The following is a 24,987-nucleotide window of genomic DNA, read 5'->3' as shown; positions in this document are numbered from 1 at the left end:
TAAAAAGATCATATGGAATTGTACGCGTAATGCTCCTCCTAAAGTGTGGAGTGCGCCATGTCTGTTTCAAGTAACATTATTATTGCCAGCTTATGATGATAGCATGAGTTTTTAAACAGTTAAAAACATATTCAACGAATCGAACAATCGATAAATCTAATGCTAGACAATAAATACGTACAAAATGCTTATATAAATAATGCTACTTTCAAAATAGCTTTTTACGCTGAAAGCATTCATTCATGTAATTTTGTTTTGGGACGAAGCAATATCATTCGTCGTAAACAACTCTTGTTGAGTAAGTTCTCTTAATTTAAAGTTGATAGAACTTCGGTGCTGTATTTGTGTTGTCAGATTTGTTAGGTTGGGATAGTACGGCGGTGTATGTATCTAGAAGGTTCTGTCCCTCCACTTACGTTGATTCCGCAATCCTTTATATCATACGTAAACAACCCTTTATGTTTATTTACGTATAGTCGCATGCGTATAAATACACGTACTTGTTTACAGATAAGCACAATTGAACTCTCGTTCACGTGATATACTCGACAAGACTTTAACCTTCGTGAATCCTTTATACTTAAGCATCATTTGGTACATTCTACATACATTTCGGCAGTGGATAATGTTCTTAGTTAAACCATCAAAGGCTCAACGTTTCCGGGGATGGAAAACAAATTTATTTTCATTCAGAATCGATAATTTACCATATGTGACATGCTTGGTCGCTGTATCGTATTCCTTCCTCGTCCGCATAGTAAGGAGGCAAAGTTTCTGCTCGCTTTACCAGTGTCATCTCTATATGGGAACAAATCTTTAAAGTTCTGGATGCTAACCAAGAAAATGTAAGTTAAGTTCAGCCACGAACGAGTTACGCAAATTTCAAGTGTATGAAGATAGTACGAGTATTACCTTGCGAGTGCAATCGAGTACCTGCCTTGGATAAATGCCGGAAAGCTTTTAAGAAAGGTCAAATCCTCTTGTGGAATCGTAAGGTTAGCCTGCCGGCGCAATCCTCGGCCTAATCACTACCACCGCCCGCATTTAAATGACTTTTTTCGCTCTTAAATATTGTCTAACTTCAAAAGTTTCGAGCCTTGTCGACCTCTTTCCTGAAAATAAGTCGTTCTAGCCTTATATATTTGTAAGAACTGTGTTGTAGCGGCGGCGGATCGACCCTTTCTCGCGTGTAAATTGACATGTGCGTAGGTATCTCATATTTCAGTGTTTTCTCGCTTGGGTTCGGGACAGCGGGTAGGAATTGATTGTATCGGTATGTGTATCACTATAAATTGTCCATTTCGGCGAGTAGGTCTGTTAGGTAAGCAGGTCGCACCGTATCGCGTCATCGTAAATCAAGCAGCGGCATAATCAGCCGCCGCTTGGGCTCTAATCCGGTTAAGCTCTTCATCCCTATATCTGTCTCACATGCACAATAGCGAATATAATCCCGCTCAGTGCTTACCTCTCCAATACACCATTTCCTTGATGTATCGCGAATACTAATATTATTCGTGAAACTTTATAAAATAGTAAACTGCTTTTCGATCGTAAATTTATATTGTTATCTTTGTTTACGTGCAAGGAATTCAAGTTCCTTCTGTGGTTCGATATCTGATACCGAATAGCACACTAAATATTCTATTATAAATACATCGGGTTCTCGAAAACGATTTTAATGCAGTTTTGGATATGGTTTTATGGGGATTAAGAAACCAAAAATCTATGTTTCATTCGCGAGAGATGGCCGAAGCGCGCGAAGATGCAGTTTAGGTAAGGACAGTAGCCAATTTATGCATAGAGTTAGAGCAAGAAAAATCTGCCGAGATTTTGACAGCACACCCAGTGCTAGTATTATTTATACGTCATAATTTCATAGAAGTTTGACGTTTAAAATAACACCTGCACTGCGTGTGCTGTCAAAATCTCTGCAGACTTTTCTTAGTTTAACTCCAGTTCCATAGGCATTGAGTGGTTTGCACTTAGGTACATACTGTTGACAATTTCGCACGTCCTCGATATGGCTTTGCATGTTTTCGTTACTCGTATTTCTCAGTTTTCGTTGCCTTAAGGAATAGAAAAGCAACAAACCAGGGTAGTAAGTAGTCAGCGAACCAGCGTGACCTTAGTTTGCCTTTGAATAGCGCGATCCTTCCAAATCTTGTGTACCCGGATCATTGGCTCCTAAAGCCATGCGTTTCCATCCACGTGATAATACTTTGTTCGATTTAACCTTTATCGGACCCGAATCCCAAGGGCTTATGTCGATAAACGAGTATTCAATATTATATTAATGTAGGAATGGAACGTAAGGGGATAGCGTGAAACGGAACGTAAGGGAGAGAGAAGGATGACAAGAGGTGCGAAAGGGACGGGGAGAACGATTTGAATGGTGAGCGAGCAAACGTGCGTGAAGGTGTTAAATATTCCATATAATTAGTTTTTATTACTTAAATAAAACAAGTGAAGTTTAGTTTTGGTTTTTATTACGAGGCCTAACATAATCCCACATAATTTTGGGGGCTCGTCCGGGATTGCCTCTAAAAACCAAAAAGTTGAACGACGGTGGCACGTGGTCGTGCGCAACGCGTACCGGCGAAAGACGGCGGCGGTACCAGAACACGGCGAAAGAAGATTGTTCTCCATTCCAACACGACGACACGACGAAAAAAAGGAGTTGATGTACGACGATCAAGACGAAGATAGCATTTTGAATATTCTAAACTCAGATATTCAAGACGAGAAAATGGCGGACGCGTGTGCTAGTCTTTTAAATCTCACTGTCATGACGGACAGTATCACGAAGTTTAGCGGCGACGATAAAGCACACACGGCGTCGAAATGGGCGCAAGATATAGAAGATAACTCGGAAATCTTCAGCTGGACGGAGGCACAGAAGCTCGTGGTGGCGCGAAGATGCTTGGTGGGCACGGCGGCGTTATGGTTGCAATCCGAGAAAACCTTTAAGAAGTACGACGAGCTCAAGACGGCATTGCTTAAAGAGTTCCCGGATGCAATCAACACTAAGGAAATGCACGAGCTTATGGGCAACAGAAAGAAGAGAAGAGAAGAGTCTTACTATCAATACATGCTCATTATGAAAGAGCTCGGTAAGCGAGCTAAGTTTCCGGATTACGTCGCGATACAATACATCGTTGACGGCATTACGGACTACGAACCTAATAAATCTATATTGTACGGGGCTACTACTTATCCCGTACTCAAGGAGAAGTTGCTTTTATATGAAAAAATTAAGACTAAAACGAAGAAAGAAGATAAAGAAGCTAAACCTAATAAGATAGAAAAGGACACGAAGTATAATAGTTCAAGGTCATCATCAAAAAGGTGCTACAAATGTGGTGAAGAAGATCATCTGGCGGTAACATGTACTAAAGGGGTGAAATGCTATTTTTGCAACGATTTTGGGCATATAAGCAGAGAGTGTCCATCGAAATCGAAGGAACGCGGCGGCGGCGGCGCCGGCGCGGCTGGCGGTGGCGGTGGCGGTGCGGATTCGTCGGTAAAGCAGTCTCGCATAAGCGGCGCGGGTGAGAAAGCGAGACAGCAAGCATCTCCGTCGGTAAAGCAGCCTGCAGCGGTGGATATTCGTCGGCAGTCGGCCATGTTTGGAATTCTGGCCAATGAGGAGACAGACGTCAATATGGCGGATGACAGCGTTGACAGTTACCGGCATGATGTAAACATTGCGACTAAAAATGACGATGCGAAGACGAAAACTTATAAGAAAAAGCCGATGAAGTCGATTAATTTGTGCGGTGTGGAAATATCGGCGTTAATTGATTCGGGCAGTGGATTCAATTTGATAAGTAAGGACTCATTCGACGAACTTAATGTGAAAATTTGCGATGACGACTCTGTGTTTACCGGACTCGGAATGAAAGATGTATTTCCTTACGGCAAGTTCTACGCTAATATGATTATCGACGAGACGTGCTATGACGATACTATATTTCACGTTGTACCTAATGATTGTATGCCGTATAAATGTATTGTAGGTCGGGAATTTCTTGACACTGTGACCATGGTTATGTGCAAAGGTTCCGTTAAGTTTTTGCCACTTGAGGATGAGGGATGGCTAGCGCGTGTGGAATGTGTGTGTGAGGTGTTCACTGTTTCAGATCACGTACGCGATGGTTCCGTTAGGGAAGAGGTCGAGCGCCTGGTCTCCGAATACGAACCCGTGCAGACTAGGGAGGCGCCGATCGAGCTGAAAATCATTCTTAAGGATGACATTCCAGTGGCGCAGCGTCCCAGAAGGCTTTCCATAGTGGAGCAGAACATTGTGGAGGAACAGGTTAATGAGTGGATGCAAAAAGGAATTATACAGGTGAGTTATTCCGAATATAGTAGCCCGCTAGTCCTTGTCAAGAAAAAAGATGGTTCAACCAGAGTGTGTGTTGACTATAGATTGTTGAATAGTAAGATGGTTAAAGATGAATTTCCCCTGCCACTGATCGAGGATTTGATTGACAAGTTGAGAGATGCTAAGTTGTTCAGTGTGTTAGACCTTAAAAATGGGTTTTTCCATTTAAAAATAAGTAAGGAGTCTGTGCCCTACACTTCATTTGTGGCCCATCACGGCCAATGGGAGTTCCTGAGAGCCCCTTTTGGGTTATCAGTCAGTCCGAAGTATTTCATGAGGTTTATTACCACTATATTTAAAGATTTGATGCAAGAAGGTGTAATGATGGTATTCATAGATGACATTATAATTCCAGCCCAGACGGAGCAAGATGCACTGCTAAGGCTGCAACGGGTGTTGGAGGTTGCTGCGGAGTATGGACTTGAAATTAACTGGAAGAAGGCCAAGCTGATATGCAGCGAGATTGAGTACCTAGGCCATCTGGTTAAAGAAGGTCAAGTACAGCCAAGTCCAGAGAAGGTGGAGGCAGTAGCGCGATACCCTGAGCCTAGGAATGTCAAGCAGATCCAAAGCTTCATCGGATTAACCTCATATTTTAGAAAGTATATAAGGGGCTATGCACAGATAGCCAGACCCTTGACAGATTTGATGAAAAAGGATGTAAAGTTTATATTTGGTCCTGAGCAGCAAGAAGCATTCAATATTTTGAAACAGAAGTTGATGAGTGAGCCAGTTCTCAAGATTTTCAACCCGAAGCTTCATACCGAACTTCACGCAGATGCGCTTAGCCGGAACCCATATGTGGCCGCAGTAGTAAGCCTACATGAGAAGATAGGTCAAGCTCAAGAAAGAGATGAGGAGCTCAATGCCATTAGACAGCTGATTTTGAAAGATGGACGTTACAATGACTTTTATTTAGAAAATGACATACTATACAAAGGAGACCAACGGCAACTGGTGGTGCCTAAGGTAATGGAGAAAGAAGTAATCAAGAAGGTGCATAGTAACGGTCATTTTGCTATGAGAAAGATGAAGGAAGCTATAAGCAAAGATTACTACATAAGAAACATGGATAGGAAAATAGAAGAGGTAGTTACAAGCTGCATACCATGCTTATTAGCAACCAGAAAAGAAGGGAAGCAGGAAGGATTTCTAAATCCTATTGCTAAAGAAGGTACTCCACTGCATACTTTGCACCTGGATCACATAGGACCACTGACAGAGACGAAGAAGCTCTATAATCATATACTTACTGTTGTGGATGCATTCACGAAGTTCGTGTGGCTCTACCCGACAAAGTCAACATCCAGCGCAGAAGTAATCAGTAAGTTGCAGCTACAGCAGCAGACGTTTGGTAATCCCACACGTATTATCACTGATAGAGGTTCGGCATTCACTAGTTTAGCGTTCCAGAAGTACTGTGAAGATGAAGGAATCCAGCATGTGACTATTACCACTGGAGTAGCAAGGGCGAATGGTCAGGTAGAAAGGATGCACCGCATTATGATCCCAATGCTAACGAAGCTGTGCATTGAAGACCAATCTACGTGGTACAAGCATGTCGGACGAGTACAGAGAGCTATAAACAGTACTTACCAAAGAAGTATAGATACCTCGCCATTCCAGCTGTTGACTGGCACTAGGATGAAGTGCAAGGAGGATGTCGAGATATTGAACCTTTTACAACAGGAAACCATATCCCAGTTCGATGAAGAAAGAGAAAGTCTAAGACAGAAAGCTAAAGAACAGATTCAGAAGATTCAGGAAGAAAATAAGAAAAGTTTCAATAAGAAGAGGAAACAGAGCTCCAAGTACGAGGTAGGCGATATTGTCGCGATAAAGAGGACACAGTTCGGGCCAGGGCTTAAGCTCAAGCCAAAGTTCCTCGGACCTTATAAGGTAACCAAGGTGAAGCGTAACGACCGATATGACGTGGAGAAGTTGTACAGCGGCACAGAGGGTCCCAACAAGACAGCCACGTCTGCGGACTTCATGAAACGATGGCCGGAGGAGGACTGCGAGTGATACAGGTAGTAGTCTAGCCCTTTATCTCTTATTCCTTGATTGGCAAATTTTATGTTTAATATAAAAGACGGACCTTCTGCATATAGACTTGATCTCGTGTACGAAATTCCTGGTTCCTAAATGTTAGGTTAAGACGCATATTTTACTATGTTATGTTTGGTTAAATTTTAAAGGCAGCTAAAATGTTAAAAAGTTGTAAAATGTTTCTATGCTACTTATGCTGCCAGCTGTTTTCAGTATGTTTAAAATGTATGATGATTGATGAGAGTTAAAAATATTAACAGTGTTTTCTAGATTTCAGTAAATGTTTAATGTGCCATATTAAAATGCTCAATTTCCTTAGATGTGTAGTAGATGTGTTTAAATTAATAGTAACTTTTTAACTGAAAGTATGGCACTAAGTTGATGTAAAATAGAGTTAAGATACTTACAGTGTACTTACCTTTATGATGTTGAATGAATGATGAGCAGATGAATGAACGTGTGAAGTATATCTGAGGGCAGATAATGATGTGCAGGACAGCCGAGAATGTAGGAATGGAACGTAAGGGGATAGCGTGAAACGGAACGTAAGGGAGAGAGAAGGATGACAAGAGGTGCGAAAGGGACGGGGAGAACGATTTGAATGGTGAGCGAGCAAACGTGCGTGAAGGTGTTAAATATTCCATATAATTAGTTTTTATTACTTAAATAAAACAAGTGAAGTTTAGTTTTGGTTTTTATTACGAGGCCTAACATAATCCCACATTAATAACACTGTATCGTGCTTGCACACACGTAGAGGTCCTCTAGTGCAAGCAAGCGCATACAACGTCTGCCATTTCCATATGACTTGACGAGAATAAGTCCCCAAGATAACAGGAATACGAGTATACCCCTAAAAGTTTAAGTAACTTTGTAATCAACACATGAGATGCTCCCCGCAGAAAGTTGAAACCGAGTAACTTATTTACATTGGGAGTTGGGAGTATGAAAATTGTGTGCAAATTGTGTGTTAATTAAAAAGTCTAGTGTTTTGAAACAGTCAGACGGCTACGCAATGGAAGTAATGTTCTTCTTCCTTTTTTCTTCTTACTCCTCTTCTATTTTCTTTTTTCTTTATTAATAAGTAATGTTATATGTAAAAAAAACAAATTTGATGCAAGCTTATGTCGCTGACTGTACGTTTATTCAACAGTTAACTGATACTCATCGAGACAATTTTAACAATCACAAACACAATAAGGTTGCAATGTTTTATCATAGATTTCCAATGGCCACCTCCGGTCTCCATCATCAGATCAGCTCGATGGTACCACATTATTTAACTGTCACCCTTTTATTTCCATTGCGACTCGCGCATTACGCACGTACTCGGGCCGGGCCGGGTAAAAGAACCAACCGAAAGTAATGTTTTATGCATAAACAAAATAAAAATATTAAATGTGCGCAGTACTGCAAATAAGGCGTATAAATATTGCGAGGTTATCACGTAGCAATTTCGGCATATTGGGCGTGCAGTTGCGGCAAGCAGAAGGAGCGGCGCGGAGTACGCGCGAGATTCGCATACTGATCGTCTTCAGACTGGATGCTGCGCCTTTAAAGTGTTAACGTTAACAGCAAAGTTTGTTGTTAATTAGGCTCATCATTCTTCTCAGCAGTACCTCAAGTCAGCAACAAAAGTAGCGTATCAGATTGCGTCAAAAGTATCTACCATTCTGTGATAGCTTAACAATATAGAACAATTAAAAACTGTTGGAAATACTTTTGAATGCGAATTGTCGAGATAAAGCTCTATTTATTTGGAAAAATAAACGAGGGTGACATATACTTTTGGAGCGTTTATTCCCGGAGAGTATTGAAAGGCCTTAATTATAAATATTGTAATACCAATTTGATTACAACATCAACTGTAGCACGATTGTGTGATTTTTTTTCTTTATTACCTAGTACCTGGTCTACATATAAATAAAAAAGTTGTTTTCAATTCAATAAAATCAGTGGTCGAAATCTTTCATCGGAAAAAATTTCACGTTGTTCTAACCAAATATTCAGATACGAGAATAGTTGGCTTTACTTTCCGCTGAAGCAATAACTCCGACTAACGAATGGGGTTCACTTGCATATAACTTCAAATTGCACATGCGATTAAATCATGCAATTTGACGAGCCTGACAGGCAGCGTCAAGCACCGATCGGCGAGGACGTGGATCATAGACTGCCTCCCATGGAGTCCGCATTTTGAAGTTTACGGAGACTTGCAGTCGCCACACATGGGCGATCCTTTGTACGGTCTTGTAAAGTGCTACGCGCCAAACTGCGCCACTCAATTGCAGCCAAGGCCACTTTATACAAGAACAGCCAAGGCTTGCTTTTACAAGAACGCAATTTTTGTTGATAACGTATGCGGAGAGAAATTTGGACAAAGTTTGTATATATAAAATATAAAAACACAAAAATCTAAATAAAAAATATGTGTTGTCAATGTAAAGTCAATATATCTGTCAATCAGTTTGGTAAGTCTCATAAAGATTGGGTGTTTAATTTTGTAATTATGGTAAATCAACAAGAACGCCGTCGTCAAACAGTATGTAATTTCTATAGTAGCCATTCCCTATGGCCGAAATTAAAGGTGGTGGAACATTTTGTGCAAATGGGTGAGAGTCGAAGCACTATTTACAATATTCTGGCGTCCTTTGCCTTGAAGAAAACCACTGCTAGAAAGCCTGGTTCTGGAAACTATTCCAGCTTGAGCAAGGTTTCTGAGAGAGCTCGATTAAAGAAAATTACGGCCGGCCGTGTCGCAAAATCTTATAGAGAGCTCGGAAGAAAATTTAAAACTGACGGCAAAACTGTTAAAAAATATCTTAAAGACATGGGCATCGATAAGCGATGTAGAAAAGTTAAGCCCACTGTCTCTGAAAACCAAGAAATCACTCAGAAAGTACGGCTGCGTAAATTAGTCAAAGAAATATTTTACGCTAAAAACATTGTCACTTGCGTTATGGATGACGAGTCACATTTCACGTTAGATGGAAACGAGTGGCAAATTACTATTTTGAGAACACCAATGGTCCAACCGATGAGAACGTGAAATATGTTGAGCATACAAAATTTCCTAAAAAAGTTTTGCTATGGCTTGCCATCAGTCGACGCGGAATGTCTAAGCCTGTATTCTTTGAGTCAGGTTTAAGGCCTGGCCAAACAGCCGGCGCGACGCAGCGCCGCGTCCGCGCCGTGTGATGCCGACGCGATGCCTGTTCAAACAGGGCGCGCGCGGATCGCGCCGGCCTCACGCTCTCAACACGCCCTCATCGCGCGCGCGAACGCAGCGCGGCCGCGCGGGAACTCGGCGCACCGCTCGCTGCCTAACGTCCGATCCGACTGATGTGACCTTGCGCGACGCGGCGGGCCGCCGCGTCCGCGCGGCGCAGCGCTGCGCACGCGCCGCATGGACGCAAGGGGCCGCGCGGCGCGGGGCGCGACAGAAGCGGGGCGTGATACCGGCGGGACGCAGTCTGTTTGACGTCGGTAACCTGTTAGCATGTGCCGCAGTCGCGCGGCGCGGACGCGGCGCTGCGTCGCGCCGGCTGTTTGGCCATGCCTTTAGCTGTGAACGCCGACCGCTACATAGAGCGTTGTTAACGTTGTTTGCCATTAGTGCGGGATTTCATAAATACGAGTCATAGAGGAGAAAATGTAGTGTTTTGGCCAGACTTAGCCTCAAGCCATTATTCCAAAAAAAAAACCCTTAGCAAAATAGCGGAGTTAAACATCCCATACGTACCGAAGACATGAAATCCACCTAATGTTCCGCAACTTCGCCCAATAGAAGATTTTTGGGCAAATCTAAAGAGGCGAGTATATTGCAATAATTTTAGTCCCAAAAATGTACAGAGTTTGATTAGAAAAATAAAATCGGAGCTGAATAAAATGCCGACATCTGTGTTTTCGACAGCGATGGACAAAGTACCACAGAACTGCCGTAAAGCATCTGGCATGGGAGTAAACTATTTTTTACATTAAGCCTTGATATATACATTATTATAAGAACATAATTATATTAAAAAAGAATGGTGTTTTTTTTATTTAAAACAATATTGAACTTTGTCCAAATTTCACTGCGCATACGTTATTTGTAAATCATATGAGTACATACATGTCATAAAGAGGACGCAACTGAGTTTCGTGATTGCGCTCTTATAGGTACTATAAGTATCGAAATTAGTAACGGAATAAATTCGCCTTTATTTATGTAAGTAAACTGTGTTTATTCGCATCTTTGGCCAATACCCACTTGGGTACACCTGGGTTACTCTATTAGATTCGAATTTCTACTGTAACTCTACCTAACAGCATTAACACGTTCACTGTCCGTGCCCCGTATATGGGTCACCACAAGTCTGTATTACAAAGCCGTAAGATTAACAATTGAGATAGGGACAGTGAACGTGTTAAAAAATTGTGGGTTCCAAAAAGTGGGTGCAGGCGCTAATGATGGGTTAACTAGTACTATGCTCAGTCTAGTAGAATGATCTTTATCATGGATTTAATTAATCAATACAAGAGGACATAGCGATGGACCAACCTCGCTTATCAATCCACACTGGACGGCTCTTGTTATTGATCTTAATCGCATTGACACGCCTATGACCTATACACGGACATAACATCACTTGTGACTTGCATTACACAGCTATTGTCTGTTTGCTTCTGATGAATTCTGATGTCTCCAATAACTAAACAATAATAAAAAAAACCGGACAAGTGCGAGTCGGACTCGCCCACCGAGGGTTCCGTACTTTTTAGTATTTGTTGTTATAGCGGCAACAGAAATACATCATCTGTGAAAATTTCAACTGTCTAGCTATCACGGTTCGTGAGATACAGCCTGGTGACAGACGGACGGACGGACGGACGGACAGCGGAGTCTTAGTAATAGGGTCCCGTTTTACCCTTTGAGTACGGAACCCTAAAAACAACGGGTTGCACTCCGGGACTGCCGACAGAAGTGAAAACTCAATGACTAGTCCAAAATGTCTGCAGCACTATGTATAATTGTATAATTGACCCATCCTCCTTTCTATTGAAAAACTTTATATAGTTCAGAAATTGCTGGTCAGTGAGCTTGTTTAAAATTCGAAATTCAAATTTGTAGCGTTAATTGTTTAAAATTCGAATATAAATTGTAAAGTTACCTTGCAGACCTCGCATCTAAATATATTTCGTCATGATATTTTGAGTTTTATTCACCAGTACTAGAGTTCACTTTTATTAGCGATTTCATCAAGATGTAGCTTTATTGAATTATATTTGCTTTATTATATAAAGTTAGAATGTAACTGTAAGATCCTCGTATTTCAACCCGTACAAGATTAGAACCTTTTTCATGTAATGTCATTGAGTTTTTCTTTACTGATTTAAATGCCATCTAAATGAGTGGCTATCTAAACCTTACGGTCACGTGATCGCCTTACGCTGTCTCGAGTTTATCATTTTTTCCCCACCTCAAAAAGTGCCTAGCGCCGCTAAAGAAGTTTTCACTTCAAAAAACAACGGGTTGCACTCCGGGAGTGCCGGCAGAAGTGAAAACTCAACGACATTGTAACTCAAAATATTAATAACAGGGCCATATAGTGCAAAATGTCTGCAGCACTATGTATAAATAATTGAGGTTAACGCCATCTAGCGTTGTATCGTCGCATTACTTGAAACCCCTAAGCACATCACTGTGAGTATTAATACCAGTTTGAGGGAAACTCACTAGATGGCATTTAAATCAAAAAAACAATGACATTGTCCGTCACACATAACATAACATCACGCAAGCGCCCTGCGCCGCCTACATGAAACAGCAGGCTCAGGCATACATTTTCGCCGTGCGGTAGAAAGAGAGAAGAGATGCCTTACGCGTTACGCCTTACGCTGTCTCGAGTTTATAATTTTTTCCCCACCTCAAAAAGTGCACAGCGCCGCTAAAGAAGTTTTCACTTCAATAAAGGTTAAATCGAATCAAAATCGATCTTGCAACATAGCTCCGACTCCGAGTGAGAACCCTTAATCAAGACGTATTTCAATAAAATTAAAGGGCTTATTATTAACCGGGCAGCAAAAATATTAAGCATATTATAATAGTACATTACTACAGAGGCTGGGAAGTAAGGGGTTGCCGGCCGAATGCATATAGACGGCCGAACGTAGTGATGCCGGATAGTTATGAGGCCGACAACCCCTTTTCACGCCGAAGTATGTATAGTGCTTTTCTTAAACATGCAATGAAATAATAATAAAAATTGATGATGATGATTGTTTCATGTCCTAATGTGATAGGTTATTCAGTGCGTAGGGTCCATAAGGGGAACGAAAATTTTATTAATTTTGCGCTACTACGCACGGTTTAAGAGATACAGCATCATAAAGTCTTTTTTGTTTTTTTTTCGTTTTTTTTTTAATTAATTAAGGGTTTCTTAAAGAGGAACGAACATTTTATTATTTTTGGGCTACGACGCATGGTTTAGGAGATACAGCCCTATAAATTTTTTTCTTGCTTTTTGTTTCTTTTCTTGTGTTTTTTTAAATGTTATTAAGAGGTTTCCTAAAGGGGAACGAACATTTTATTATTTTTGCGCTACGACGCAACCATAAAGCAAATACTGCCTATAGTTTTTTTTTAAAGCGGTGCGATAGTGTGTTGCCACTTTAATGGCTGAATGCCACGATGGTGTGTCACAAATATCTGTGAAATGGAAATTAAAAAAAAAAATACTTCGCGGCCTAGGCCTTCAATTTTGTATGAAATTCCTTTACAGTTCTCTGGAGTTGCTCCGCCCTAAACGTGATACTTCGAAGCCTGATATAACGCCCGGAGCGACGACATTTCATTGCATGTTTGAGAAAAATATTAAACTAAAGCTAAATTGAGTTGTTGCTCTTGGAAAATAACGATTCTACAGATAATTTACACAGACACGCAACGGAGACGACCGTGTTAGTACACGTACAATGAATTCACGTCGTTATGAACCGAAAATTAAATTATTTATATTAAATGCAGGTAGATAGATTTAGTCTTTCAGGTATGTTTATATATACATAAATTGGTACATAAACATATAATTTATTCATAACACCCGTATTTGTGTCGAAGGTTAAAAATATAAAAATAAACATTCATCCCCTAAAACCTCAAACAAATTGACTCCGTTGTAAAAAACAACAGTCACAGCTACATTGTTGTGAACGTATTATTAGTAGAGATAAATGATTTCATGAATTATTCACGAAATTATAAAACACGGAAGATGGCGTGAAGCGAAAAACAATGAATACAATCATAATGAGAGCAACCGTTACGAGTCACCGCCGGCGCCCTTCGTTCCTGTCCGACGACAGCGAAGCGTCGCGGTAGCGGTAGCGGATGCGGAAGCGAGTTACGGCCCGATTCGAACTTTAAGATACGTCAATTAATAGATCTAGAAACGATATGGATTAGATATGTCAATGTAAAATATGACGTTTCTTCTAACAAAGACGTCACTTTTCACACTGAGACATTTATTCCATATCGTTTCTAGATCTATTAATTGACGTATCTTAAAGTTCCAATCGGGCAGTTAGGTAACTTAAATTATTTTACTATTATAATTGCATAACCCCGCTTTGCCCCGGGGTTGCTTGTTTAAAACAACTTAGATTTGATTTTATCCATCTATATCTAACTCGACAAAACTAAAATGTAGTTAGTTATTTACAGTCAGTTGCAGTTTGCATAATTGTGCATACATAGGTACATATTGTGACGTATTTTTATCTGGATACAAACTGTTCTGAAAGTACAAACCGGATTTCTATACGTATTGAAATGTCAGTTTAGCGGCGCATATCTACAGTAGACGGAGAGTTGCCCGCTAGAATTTGTGTACTTGCCCTCCACGCTGCATACCCGGCGCCGCGAATTTCGCGTTCTATTTTTATTGACCCCGCTCTCTCGCACGTTTTGCGGTACTTTCTTTCGACCCGTGCGTCCCCTGGCGGTTGTTATCGTTTATTACGACTCTTTTAATTTAACTGCCCCTCCTATGTTTATTTATTTACTTGTACCCGTTATTGCTCTGGAATATTATTGTTCCAGTGACAGTAAAAGTAATGAAGTACAAACGAAGTTTTGCAGCGCTCGTTCACAAATCGGCCATTACACCTGGTATAAAATATTGCAAAGCAGGAAGAGTCACGTTGAAATGTTTTCAAAAGTAGTCTTCTTATATAAAACTCATTAATTAATTAACTGCCGTAGGCCTGAGCGATCCGGCAATCCCGAATTCAGGACTAACAGGCCAAGTCAAACTTATATTCTGACATCAAAATTATATCTAAATATGTCAGTCGCGCGTGAATTTCGCTCGTACCTTGTCCGTACGTGTATTGGCGCGAGCGAGGCGCACGGGCGACTGACATAATTTGGATATCATGTTGATGTCACAATGGCAGTTGGCATTGGTGTCTAACCTGCGCTGTTTTTATTTCCTGGCTATATAAAACGACTGAAATACCTATCCAATCTACAATATCGTCATCGTGATATATTTACGAACACAGTTACGTACGTGTTATAAATAATTATATTGTATAATCCTTAATAGGCAGGAGAATGCCCACGATACATAGGTATTGCCTTTTCTGGACTAAAACATCGGACTGGTCCATGTATTAATCTGTATGCAAATTGACAATCGGGTAGATTGTCAAAGCACAAAGCTCAAACGAATAAAAAAAAACGTACGTATAAACCTCAGTTTTTCATAAATGATGGGGGGGGCGGGCAATTGATTAGGAGGACAATTCTGAAATGCCATAGGTATATAAAAATGCACTGACCGGTTTAAAATTAAACTTAACAGATTGCCACCAAATATGTACGTAGTTGGTACTTGTGCGATACCTCTAAATCGCTTAGGAAATTAGGAAAACTGTTGAGAAAATGGGAGATATGTACGTTTCTGTAATTTTATTAAACATTTCTATCGTAAACACAGATTTAGGTACTTAGGAAATTCTAGTATTTGCATTTTGAAATTCCTCAAAAAAAAACAGCCCGCTTTTGTAAGGAGTCCAAGATCTCGTCATTTCAATATGATAGAAACAGATCTATATAACTGATTATGCCTCTTGGTGTAGCATAGAAAATTTGCAATCGAATATCATCATTTTTTATATACTAATATTAGTAATATTAATCTAAGTCCTAAATGTACTGGAATAACAGAAGACAAGTATCGATTGGTGGTTCCGCATGAGGTTTGCCAAGATTAGAGCCCACAGTTTGTTGTTTTTTCATTCGTTTTTTGTTGGCCAACCGGCGAATGGTGCGGAGAAAATCAACATCAGACTTTCATGATTCGTTTATTTGGTTTTTAAACGAGTTCTGTACGTTTGTATTTGTCCACGCTTAAGTAGTCTTTAGAGACCGGCACGTGTGATTAATGGTGGTTCTGCCAAGATAAAACGAAATAACTTTGAAAAATATTCATTTTAAAACGGTTCTCCGATAGTAGAGATGTTCCGCAAGTCACCTATTTCAACTATTTCCAATTACTTGGGCTTAGCGGAGCTGTACAATGTCGCTAGTGACAAAGCAATATTCCGTCTGGAGCGTCGTCAGGAACTTGGTGGCCTACATTTAACGTTGCGCCCTCGAGAATCCGTGATGAGCAGACCTGAGTGCACCGCCTGCCGGATTAATGTCGGTAACTACTAAATATTGCTGTTACCGAATAATCTTCGTTTATGATGTTAAATTGTATTTCACGCCTAGAATGCTGTTCTCAACTTGTGATCTCCGAGCGTGGCACTGCTAATGCTTCTTATTAGATACCTAGGTAGGTACGAGATGGATTTATTTATCACTACGCTCCGCTAAAATAACGCTTATGGTACGGTCGAATTAATTACCTTTCGTAAGCTAATAATTATCTGAAAGCCTCTTGATGCTTTTGAAAATGTTGTTTAAAGGTCTTTTTTTTTTAATTCATCAAATACGAACCCTCCTAAGGACGGGCACATTTATTGCCTTGTCTTTAAATTATTTATTTATAATATAACACAGCTCGTAACAAAATTTTCCTCGTCATTACGACGGCTATTCACGAGACGAATCCCGGTAATTTGAAAGCTTTCTGGGAGCCGGGCGTGCGCAGATTCCGCGGTACCTTGTGCGAAACATGAAATTTTCCTAAACCGTCAACTCAACAGGAGCATTTATAGGCGCCATAAGTTACAAAACGCGTCTCGGTCTCGTAAAAATCGCCCAGCCGCCTTCTAAACCCAATATCCTCTGCTTGTGTGCACTTATATCCCCGCCGCTCGTCCATTAATTGGAATTAAAGCTGGATTGTTTCAGTTTCGTTCTGTTTGATATATAAATATCGGCATTACGTACGCAATATTTGACTTGTTCGTTATTAGCGAAGATACACAGACAGGCGTTTGTCGAACAAGTAGCCAGGCGAGTTTAATTAAAATAGCACTGTTAGCGCTCGTCCGGCGCGCGGCCGGGCCGCTGGCGTGGGCTCGGCGCGGCTCGGCGTGGACCGTTCAATAAGCGCCTCCTAATTAAAACACCTATAATTAATTTGTAGGAACCATCACTTATCGTCAAATTGCTTAGTCCGCTATTATGACAACGTATTTTAATACCAGCGATAAACTTGCCAATTAACGATAAAGCTACGTAATTTTAAATGTGTCGTTAACCTAATATAAACTTGGCTTATAATATATTGGAAAGGGCTAGTAACGTTCTGTTGAAGCATCATTGTATAAAGACATCAGACGGTAACGATCATTCTTAGTTTTATCATATACTAGTAAATATTCAAGACGAACCACCTCCATGCAATAGCACGAGAGGTATCGTGCCTTTTTACTACTTTTCTATTTTAGCTTTAAGTATACTATAAAATGTGTCACCTGCTACTATTTATGATTTCTATATGTAAATCCCTACTTCCCTTGTCGGTGTCATGTACACAAAAGTAAAATTAAAGCATTTTAGGCATTTTCTTCAGTGTTGAAATTTTTAAACCTTTTTCTTAGGGGTTTTATGATTTATAGATCTAACGTGACTAAATGCGGCAGTCAAGTCCAATTTTATGTTTTGAAACTCTAAATAGCAGTAGGGTTGCAGTTTTCATACGTAAGTAACTAAAATGTAAATGTAATGTTTAATGTCATCTACACCATTGACGATTTTCGCGGCGTTGTGTGAAGTTGTTGGTGTTTTATATTTACTAGACCCTGGTTTTATTGACATACTGTTTATATTATGTGTAAATATCCAAACTTTCTCTCGATTCTAATTTTAAATTTTTGGTCTAGTTTATCTGTTTTTATTTTATTTCGATCTACTAATGGTAAAAGGGTCTAGCACGCTAAGCGAACAGGAAGTGCCCCCAACGACGGATTTGGTCATTCTTTCAGGTGGTGTACTGGCAGGTCCTAAGAACACTCTATGCTTAATATCAGTCCTCGATCTTCTTTTGTTTTCGAGTTATTCAGGATAATGTAAAATAATCAGTGTATCATTGAAAGTGTCATATTTTGTAAACTGTTCAAGTTAGATTAACTAAACAAAATTATATTTGACAACAATAAAATACACTACAAAATGGATATGTTTAACCTGCATCATGTCCTTATACTTCATTATAAAAAAAAAACATTTTATTTTTCTTCTCATTTTTTTTATACTATTCGCGGAGGTACACCTACAAAAAAAATATCCATGAGTAGCCTACCCACTACATACATATAAAAATATTTGCAAAAATCTTCGTGCGTCATGTCAAAAAAAAACAACGGGTTGCACTCCGGGAGTGCCGACAGAAGTGAAAACTCAATGACTAGTCCAAAATGTCTGCAGCACTATGTATAATTGACCCATCCTCCTTTCTATTGAAAAACTTTAGTTCCGAAATTGCTGGTCAGTGAGCTTGTTTAAAATTCGAAATTCAAATTTGTAGCGTTAATTGTTTAAAATTCGAATAGAAATTGTAAAGTTACCTTACAGACCTCGCATCTAAATATATTTGGTCATGGTATTTTGAGTTTTATTCACCAGTACTAGAGTTCACTTTTATTAGCGATTTCATGAAGATGTAGCTTTATTGAATTATATTTGAGTGATATAAAGTTAGAATGTAACTGAGATCCTCGTATTTCAACCCGTACAGATTAGAACCTTTTCTCAAAAATGGACGGCAAAGTCGACTTTGCCGTTTAAAAAATAGGTCGCGAAGCGCGTAGTTTATGGTCAGTCAAAAATTAAAAAGTTAAAAACATTGCAGTCTCGATTTTGGGACTGCAATGTTGCATACAAATTCCATTATTTGTCGAGTTCCAAACTTTTTAAAAGTTGAAATGGCCATATCAAATGAAGGCACAGGCCCATTAAACAGCCAAACAGATGATTAGTACCGCGACTATTTAGCTGTCTCAAATAGGTTGACGTATTTTCGGCAGAAAAATACACTTCTATTTTTTTATTAAAAAAATAAAAAGGCTGCAAAGCTAATTTTTTCAATTGTTTCTACTTTTTTCTGTGAAAATATATACGTAAGAACGTTGCTTTTGTAAAATATTTCTATGATATTTATATTTCTTGCACCATTTTTGAGAAAAGCACTATATATGACTCGGCTGGAAGGCTACTTGCTGGCTTCGGATTCAATTAAACGGACTCCCAAGGTCGTCCGTTTAAAACGAATCCTCAGCCTGCAAGTAGCTACTTCCGAGCCTCGACAATAATGTACTATTTTCATGTAATGTTATTGAGTTTTTCTTTATTGATTTAAATGCCATCTAAATGAGTGGCCATCTAAACCTTACGGGCGATCACGTGCGCCTTACGCTGTCTCGAGTTTATCATTTATCCCCCACCTCAAAAAGTGCCCAGCGCCGCTAAAGAAGTTTTCACTTCAAAAACATTATCGAACAAGGTAGTAATCCAAAGGACTCGAGCCTTTTAGCTCTTTTTTTAGGGCTCGCCTCATTTCTTGACGCCTAAAAGGCTAAAAGCCTATTTAGCTCTTTAGCCCCCGAGCCTAGTTCTATTTAAGATCCTAGACTCTTGGGGCTAATAACCTTATTAAGGCTTGGGGTTAAAGAGCTAAATAGGCTTTTTTTTAGGGGCTTAATAAGGTTATTAGCCCCAAGAGTCTAGGCTCTTAAATAGAACTAGGCTCGGGGGCTAAAGAGCTAAATAGGTTTTTAGCCTTTTAGGCGTCAAGAGATGAGGCGAGCCCTAAAAAATAGAGCTCCAAAGGCTCGAGTCTTTTGGATCACTAGAACAAGGTCACCACCTGAAAGAATGACCAAATCGTCGTTGGGGGCACTTCTTGTTCGCTTAGCCTGCTAGACCCTTTTGAAGCTTCTTTAAACTACCTGCACCTTAAATTCAATACTGAAACTACGCGCATTTTCGGCTGGTGCTGGAATTCTCAAGAAGACACTCTTTTGTATTCAATACAGCTTCGGAAAGAATTACTTTCTTGTAGCTATAAAATTGTCCCACTTGTTGCTCTAAGTGCACTTTCATTTTACTATGTATATTGTCTGTGTAACTGAAGAGACCTAATAAGCTATCGGAAGAAATAGAACCATAAAAATGACATCGGGACGTCTCTCTTACATTAATGACTGTGAATGCTTTTAACGTAATGGATACGCTTATCTCCACTTGGACGGATCGTCAAACCCTGTCCGATGGAAATGCGGGTCCTGACAAACATGGTTAATGGCATCTCTTCCGTTTACCTGATCTCTTGGATTGTTTATTGCGTCCCAGCAATAATAATTAATTGGTGGTTGCTCTTACGTGATAATGAAGTTATACTTGAGCTAAATTGGTTATAAGAATAATGGCAATCAGTAGGACAATGTGGGCCGAGTGGTGAGCATATCAGCACGGGGCGGGGCCCGGTGAGTAATGGAACTTTTAGCTGGCGTTAGAGGAGGGTCCACTTGTCTTGCACTATGATTGATAACGGCTCTTGGCAGATTTTGTTACCATATGCCCACAACGAAGAAACAGTTGAAAAAGCGGTTGTGCTTTTATTATATTAATATATTTTATAGATTTATTCGTATTTGGATGTTTACCATAAAAATGCTTTGTAAAATAAAAATAGTGCAATTGTGACCCTTGGAAACCTGTAGGTAGTGAAACTGTGCGATAAGTTTTTGGCAAAAATTTAATTTTTAGTACAAGCTTTTATCGCTGACTGTACTTTTCTTTCCACGGGCAACTAATACTCATCGAGATAATTCTAACAACCCCACATAATTAGTGCGGTGTTTTATCACAGAGTTTCCATGGCCACCTCCTATCTTCATCATCAGATCAGCTCCATGTCATCATAATATTGCATTGCCATCCGATTTTCAGCTGAATCGGAAATCGGGAAGTGGGTCAAATTTAGCTTCCAAGATTTGACCCACACTAACTAACATACAAACATACTAACAGGGCAAGTTAAATAAAAAAATTGTAAAAAGGAAGGCTCATCAAATTAATGTGTACTTTATGATAATTTTTGCCTATCGATTATGACGAGAACTTGAAAAGGGTTGCATTCCCAGTGGCAACAGATCCTAATATAAGTGTTTACTTAGGTACTTCTCAAATCTGAGGAATGGCTTTTAGTTGTCGAAGCCCATTTTATTAGCTCTAATATAGTAAACTCGACTATTTTGTAATCCAGGCCAAGTATTTGGCAATCAAATTTTATTCTGTAAAATATGAACTCCTTTGCAAAATTCCTGTGCTGGCGTTAAAAGTTTTATTTGTGGAACTCCGATGGCATGTTCTAAATTCATACATATACCTATGCCATGTTTTTTTGGAGCATGTGAAAAAAGTGCAGTAATAGGAAGTCACTATGACTAAATCTGTATTGTACTTTGTACTATGTATTTATTATGCTTAAATATTCCTCGCTTGAATTGAAGGATTACATAATTATTTCTAATACCAACATATCTGAAATTAATGATGTTGTGTGCTGCATGATAGTAAATTTATTCATAAAATTGAAGGGGTAATGTATCATCATTATCAAGTCATTAATCGAAGCGTAGGTACACAAATGAGACACAAGCATAGCAAGGGTGATTACTGATTACCTGGCAATTGCTATGTTTTGTTTGGTTTACATTCGATGCACATTTCAGTTTTGAGTTCATTATGGTACTGGCATTTATACTTATCGATGGGTTGAATGATTGATAATTATCTAGGTAATCCCCGCAGAATGAAAGGCGTGTATAACCATAGCTACTCTCCTAGCTCGTATCAGTCGGTCGGTAAATCCGAAAAATATTTATTAGCCATTATTATGTCATTAAAAATGCCTGTGTTTATATGCAGAACGCATCATAAAAATGCCGATGCCCAGAAAAAACTTTTTCCTTACCTTTAATACAAATTACAAAATAACTTTGAGAAATTGGCAGAATTACCTGACGTAGACCTTCGACTAATTAAGATGAGTTTCTGAGTGGAAATATAATAAGTTCATGTCTCATGTCTTTACCTTGTTCGAGCTCATACTTATAGCTACAATATACCTACAGATGTTATCACGAAACTCGGTTTTCTCTTGGTATAAATAACGTTGACTTAATTTAACTTATATTAAAATGATACAATACATCATTTACCACTGTGGCAGATACCCTTTTAAAATTTGTAAGATACTACCCCAGGGGTTTGAGAACATGGAACTTTTCCAGATTAGCCCCTCTCTACTATTGCACAACTAATAAATGTCAGAAATAAAAGAGTATCTAGGAAAATTCACCTAAGTTCACTTGAATGAACTGGAGTAAAAGAGTTGACATCTGACGTTGTATGAGTAACGTCGTCTTTTTATTAACCCATGGGGTATGCACTGACGTTAATATTATAATAAATTGATATAAATACATAATTATATTTATATGTAAACGTATGCGTTGCGTATGCTGATGTATAGGTACTTACTTACCTACTTCGCATTTCCAGATCCTTATATACCAATCTATAAGTCGCAGAATAAATGCTTCAACAAGTTTATGGTTATATAAGGAGTGGTCCAGTAAAAAAGTAGCAGTGAATTATATGGTACCTATATTTTTTTTGCTAATTATGTAGCAGTTTTTTTTTTGGAATTTAGTTAATTATACTATAAAGCAAAAATATAAAATAAAATAATATCGATAAATATGAAATTGTTTGAGTTTTCTCATTTTTATTGCAATGTACTTTGTAACTTTTTGAACAGTACAATTTGATAATATTTGTTGACCGTTTTCTACAACGCCACAAATGAAGCTCCTATTTCATAACTTTTTTTATGCTTTTAAGAACATCATCTAACGAATAAGCTATTCCAATAAACTGGGATTTATCTTGGGTAGTTAGGAAGTCTCTCCAATCTAACCTCTGACAGAGGTTTTTCTATGGAAGACAAATCTCTGTAAAAATGGCAAATATACAAAAGTAGAAATTCCATGAAACTACCACAAAGTGAAGTCAAATAAAAGTTTTATATAGAACGAAAAATAATTTGATAATGCATTAATTTGCTTATCAAACTTTTAGAAAAAATTATGTGTATGAGAAATACCTTATATTAATTTCCTTCAAAAGACACTGTTCAAAAAGTGTCATGATAGATGTAATATAAAACGCGAAATCTCTAATTCACCCTTTTGTATTAAATACGAGTGTATGTAATTGTAAAGAATAGTATCTACAGATCACTATAGAAATGAACTGCTTATAAATTATTACAAAATAAAATGAAAAATCCACATAAGGGGTCATCTAAGATGGACTAATTACCTACCTAACCCTTATACTATACCTAAGAACTTATGTAAAAAGTAATGAAATAAACGCATTTGTATTTGTATTTGTATTTGTATTTTAATTACGTCACACGAATTTCTAGGTTTTTTTACCCCTCCCCCCCTCCTTGTCACACTTGGTCACATTTGGCAAACCCCTCCCCCCTGGAGTGACGTCACATTTCTTCAACGAAATCGGCAAATATTTATTTAATATTTTATCAAAATTTTTGACAAAAGAAATATTAGTAATTTTATAACCCAAAACTGATTAAGAAATAAAATTAAACGAATAAAAACGATTATCATTTGAAAACCTTGTTATTTAAATGATAATTAGCATATAAAATAACTTAAATACATTTTCGTTACTGATGAAGTTAAAGTGACGTCACAAAGTTTATGACTCCCCCCTCCCCCTTGTCACAACATGTCACATTTTCTTGACCCCCTCCCTCCCCCTAAACGAGTGATGTAATTAATGGATGACCCCTAATGTGCTGCTACTTTTTTTCCGGACCACTCCTTATATGGTCATTAATAATAGGTAATGTAATCCCTACTGATATTATAAATACGATAGTAACTCTGTTTGTCTGTCTGTTACCTCTTCACGCTTAAACCGCTGAACCGAATAAAATGAAATTTGATATTGAGATAGGTTAAGGCCTGGAAAAGGACATAGGATAGTTGTTATCAATCATCTTCATAATTCCACACAGACGAAGTTGCAGGATGCTAGTGTTCATGAGTTACTCCTTTTTACTTTAATCGCTACGTATAGTAAGTATAATGCGTTCATTTTAGTCCATTTGCCAAAGCGCCAAAGTGCTTTTTAAATGAAATGGTCTACGTGTTTGCTTTAGAGTAGAAAGATATTTATTACCAGCTAGCCGCAGGTTCGCATAATTTAGTGCCTTGAGCAGAGTCACGTATGTATACGTGGCAATTAGCACTAATGTGGCACCTATTTCTTTAGCAGAAAAGCGCAGTGAAGTCCACGGCGTGGCCCGTCGCTTGTAGAAAAGTATGTTTCGGGTAATTTTATTTAATATAAAGTTGCAAGGCGTAATTATGTGCCGGATATAGTTAAAGCTGGTGTATTGGGGTTAACTGGGTAATTCCGTAATATTATTTAGAAAAAACACAGCCCATTTTATAAACACAAGCTTTGAGGTAAAAAGTGAACCATTCTAAATCCAAAGGTCCTATTGTATATCGCGACATACACATTTACTCATAGGTACATCGTTTATCAAACACTCAATCAGACTAAAATCTCGCTGGATACAGTTATTACTATACTTATTGACTGACTAATCTACCCCGCTCCTCGAGTTAACAAACTTGTTCGAATAAGGAGGGTAAGTTGGAAGATTGTTAAAAGTATAATTAGGAGGATTGTTTTAATTGTTGAGCGTGGAAGTTGAATGGAACTGGTTGAAATTCCGGCAATTAATGAAGTCGCATCTCGCCGTCAGTTTCTGGCTCGAATACTAATTATCGAGGTAGGCATACAGGGTTTAGTAAAAATAAATAAATAAATATTATAGGACATTTTTACACAAATTGACTAAGCCCCACGGTAAGCTCAAGAAGGCTTGTGTTGTGGGTCCTCAGACAACGATATATATAATATATAAATACTTAAATACATTGAAAACAACCATGACTCAGGAACAAATATCGTTACATCATACAAATAAATGCCCTTA

At 38.8% G+C, this 24,987-nt stretch overlaps 2 protein-coding genes across 2 annotated transcripts in view; one reads left to right on the top strand and one right to left on the bottom strand.

The window, feature by feature from the left end:
* LOC134790671 (uncharacterized) overlaps positions 1 to 24,987 on the bottom strand; it is a 333,743-nt gene that overhangs the window by 4,934 nt on the left and 303,822 nt on the right. The window lies entirely within an intron of this gene.
* The window catches only part of LOC134790644 (neural-cadherin-like), a 304,222-nt gene that overhangs the window by 29,717 nt on the left and 249,518 nt on the right, over positions 1 to 24,987 (top strand). The window lies entirely within an intron of this gene.

Source organism: Cydia splendana, chromosome 5, assembly GCF_910591565.1.
Source record: "Cydia splendana chromosome 5, ilCydSple1.2, whole genome shotgun sequence".
NCBI lineage: Eukaryota > Metazoa > Arthropoda > Insecta > Lepidoptera > Tortricidae > Cydia > Cydia splendana.
The sequence above is the reverse complement of the archived record's forward strand: the minus strand, read 5'-3'. Positions and strand labels throughout refer to the sequence as shown.